Consider the following 4,381-nt stretch of genomic DNA (forward strand, 5'->3'; position numbering starts at 1 on the left):
TGTACCCAGAGACATAATCTCAGGAAGAATTTGATAGACTGACAAAAGAGACAACTTTTTGACAGCATGTAGCTATAGCTGAATATCAATGGAAATTTAGAAAGTAGAACAGTATTCTTTTTGCCTGTGATTTACAAAGTGTCCTTTTATGTCTTCTTGGTACCTCCATGTAAAACCGGGATAAGTTTGAATGATAGTCAGCCAAGACAACATATTAATATAACACAGAAACAGGGGAGGGAAAAGGGTCGTTTATTTTTTTTAAAAATCAAAGAATTTTAACAAACATGGACAATCAATGTAATTGTGAAAAATAGTGTTTTAGAACCAATTTTAGTAAGTCCCACAACAAGTTTGAACTCAGACTTGGTGAGTCATTTCTTCTATAATCAGTCCCTGATTTGGCTTTGCCTTGGCCTACACTGAAGTCACAAGCTCACACCATAAGGGAAACATGTGTTGCATGTCTCCAGTTTAATATGAGCTTTAGTATATCTCCACGGTGGTGGGAGAATGTCAGGGCAAAGGATTGATTTAGCGAATTTGTAGACACCAAGACAGAGGGGTTCCCATTCAAATGGAATCAAAGTTTGGTGAAAAGAAAAAAGTTTGAAGAAAACTGAAACAGCTGCGAGGAAGCAGATGTCAAAGGATCACTTCTCACCCCAGGGTCTGCTGCCACCCAGAACGTTGGCACACATCAGTACTGATCACACAGTAGGATTCAGGGATTCAGACAGAAGTCCTGCTCCCCCGGTTGTTATAGAATCTTAGGTCTACTTTCCAGCTAAACCTCAGTTCCCTTACATCTAAAATCAGGATTAAACAGTTGGCAAGGGGCATTAGTAGGAAACTTCCAGGGGGTTGGGGGGTACCCGCATAGTGAACATTTGAATACCTTACCCTGAATTATACCTCATATATTTAAAATAAAAAAATTATTTTTAAGAAAACCACAGTTGGCATAATTTCCTCAGGGGATTGTTCTGGAACAAAAAAGATAAGGATGTGGGAGCACACTCTGACTTCTTTATAATATCATCTTTGTCTTTCAACAGTATCACAGAACTGCTGGGGCAGGTCTTGGAGTGGGGAAGAACATGACTTGGAAGTCAGAACACTTAAATTTGAGTCCTGATTGAATTACTAACTAGTACCATGGACCAGTTGTGGGGAGCAAGCACTTAGGAATCACTAGGCATCTTCGTTTTTTTTTTGTTTTTTTTTTGAGTTGGAGTCTCACTCTGTCGCCCAGACTGGAGTGCAGTGGCCGCTCCCGGCCACCGCAGCCTCGACCTGCTGGGCTCTGGCGATCCTTCTGCCTCAGCCTTCCAAGTAGCCGGAATTACAGGCATGTGCTACCACGCCCGGCTGATTTTTTTGATTTATTGTAGAGATGAGGTCTCGCTGCCCAGGCGGGTTACGAACCCGCGGGCACAGGCAATCCACTCACCTCAGCCTCCCAAAGGCGCAGGATTACAGGCTGAGCCACCGAGCCCGGCTCATCTTCGTTTTTAAGGTGAGGAGTGTGGGCTAAGTAATATCCACTAATATTCAGAGTCACTCTACTACTCACCCTGTGGAACTGAAGCCGAGCCATGTGGTTTGATTGGGACTATAAAATATGAGTGGAGTTGCTACATGTTCCTTCCATAGAGAAACGTTGAGTTTCCATGTGTGGGTTGCTTTGCCCTCTTACTTTTTCATGCTTCTCATTCTTGTGGGAAGGTATTTTAATATCTTAGAAAAAGTACTTGTCACTTAAACAAATAATTTTTTTTTTTTAATTTTAAGGGCACTAAGGTTTTAGAGGTTTTTTTTCTGTATAATAATGAAACATACAATAATGAAATATTTCACAAAGCTAAACTTATTCAATGTAAAGAATTGTACATACTTTGAGTTTCCATTCTTCATACATTTTTATGTTGTGGTAAAATATCCTTTCTTTTCTGAAACAATCATTATGCTATTAGGAATGGTATTCCAAATGTTAGAATTACATAAATATGAGAGGTTACATGATTACAATCCAAGTGTACCATATGACTCCTGCCTTCAGAGAAAATAATTATCTCTAATGACTGTTAAAACATGCCTTCAAAAGATTTGCCAATCAAGCCTTATTCCCTAGCAATTCAGAATCTCAGTGTGAGAATATAGATCCAGTTTTGGGTTTCACATCGGAAACCAAATTGCGATAGCTTTGATTATGATCTTTGAAACACTATAACACATTTCTGAATATCACACTGATATGATGAAACAAAGATGATGTATATTAGGTTGCTGTTCTTGCTGTATTAAGGTGTTTTAAGTCTGAATTACAATTTACTTTTACTTTTTTCAAATATCTGACCAAGTATTTTAAGTGATGTGAACACTGATCCGTCATTACTGTATATTTTAAAGGCTTCTGATCCAACACCAAATAGTCCAGGACTCAAGCCTATTTGAAAGAGATTTTAGACTAGAAAACTCAATTTTTAGAAAAATAAGGTAAATTTCGAGAGCTGAATGCAAGACTGTTGGAAAACGAACAGTTTCATTTAATGAATTGAATCGGATTGAAGCGAGGAATAGAGAGAGGGAGTGAAGAGAAGGTTAAAAATGGTTAAAGTGGGTGCAACTTGGCATTCACCAGTTCAGAATTATGAAGGCTCCCCTGAAGCCCTGACGTGCCTTTGCACTGCTAATTCCTAGTGTTTTGTTTTTCTTTTAGATGCCTTTCCGGTAAAGCTAACAAAAAACAAAACAAAATAAAACGGTCTCCAACATACTAAACAGCTGTCTCCAAGATCAGAAGGCATCAGAAAAGACCCTCAAGAGTTGTCTCATCCCAGAGGAAGAGCTTGTTTAAGTGGAGAAGTGTTTGCAGCAGAAACCTTGGAAATTCCAGGGAGTGGAATTTTATTGTCAGAACTTTCAATAAAAGTGTAGCCACAGATCCTGGGAGCATTAAATAAAAATTACCAACAAGCTGTCTTACCTGTGTGCACTCCACTGAAAGGAAGGGCAAACATGAGCAAGTAACGCTTGTACATCAGTCAAAATTCTGACAGCTACCCTGTGAAGTTTGACGAGCTGCCATGTGCTAGACTACCTACGATACTTTTAACTGAACCATAAAAAGACAAATAAATTAGTAATTGTATCCCTCCTGTCAATGTCCTTTTTCGTGAACTTCTCAAGCTGTTGGTTAACATTGTCTGGAATGATTTATCAATATATTCTTAGCTTTCTTAGAAAAGACAGATATACTTGATTTTTTTCCAAATTGTTTTTTGAATTGTCTTAGGAAAATGATACAGATATTGCCAATTTCTGGGCCTCTCTTTTGCACTCCTTGATCTGTCTCCTCCCATTATTAAATCAAACCAATACGATTAACATAATCTTTCTTAGAATTGACTGTTCTTTTTAAATAGATCCCATGATAGACATGAGCAAAAATCAATAACAGGCTCCTCATTTGTCAAAGCTAATGACTAAACTCATTTTGAAGTTCAATAGTGGTTACTGGAGAGTGGCCACACATTATATATCTAATCCTGTGTGTCTCGCCATTTATTCTGCAGAAGAACAGAGAAAAAGGAAGCTTTGTTGCTTGAGGCACAATACAAGAGCTTGTGTCCCCATTTTATTGTTCATTTTCATTTTTCCTCCAAACTATGACTATTTCTTGATTGTTCAAGCTAATATGTTAAAGAAAATAAAAGGAAAAATGAATCTGCTAAAATTTGTAACAACTCCCTCTTCTATTTAAAATCAATTTAATTGTAAGCTCTTTCAATCATATTCTTAACTCCTTGTGGTTGTGGACCATGTCTTACATAGTTTTAATATCCCCAGAGACACCAACATAGTGATTGGGTCACAGGTTAGCATGAAATCAAGATTTGGTTGAATTAAATAGAATTAAATTATCCAATATCTTGGACCATGGCAAAGCAGTTATCATAGACCAGACATTCATATCCAGTGTCAAGTGCAAAAGATGCAGCTCTCTGGCAGACTCCTCTTTGATAGATACTCTGCATCACAGGGTGGTTTAGCAGTGTTTGTTTCTGAAGTGTTCCTTCTACCTTCCACAAAAGTTTTTCCAGAATCTGCCAAAGGGTGAGAACTAACAGGTTTTGGTATAATGTCCTCCTTCCTTTCAAATATCCTCTGATTATAGGTCTAAGCCAGCAACAAAGCATTTTAAAATCCAGAATAGAGATGTAGATGAACCACATGCATGATATATAGCACTGAACTAATTGAGTTTAGATTTTTACATTACTATCAATAAAAGCAGTATCTTATATCTGCATAATGCTTTATGATTTACAAAGGTCCTTCATATACACCATCTCATTTTCTCACCCCAAATCAGAAC

At 37.7% G+C, this 4,381-nt stretch overlaps 1 long non-coding RNA gene across 1 annotated transcript; it reads left to right on the forward strand.

Moving 5' to 3' along the window:
- Positions 1-598: 598 nt before the first annotated feature.
- On the forward strand, positions 599-3,154 carry LOC103258954. The gene is made up of 2 exons (XR_504207.1): positions 599-774; positions 2,723-3,154. It is a non-coding gene; the product is annotated as an uncharacterized LOC103258954 (long non-coding RNA).
- Positions 3,155-4,381: the final 1,227 nt, after the last annotated feature.

Source organism: Carlito syrichta, unplaced genomic scaffold, assembly GCF_000164805.1.
Source record: "Carlito syrichta isolate Samal-C Ts95f unplaced genomic scaffold, Tarsius_syrichta-2.0.1 Scaffold302421, whole genome shotgun sequence".
Lineage (NCBI taxonomy): Eukaryota > Metazoa > Chordata > Mammalia > Primates > Tarsiidae > Carlito > Carlito syrichta.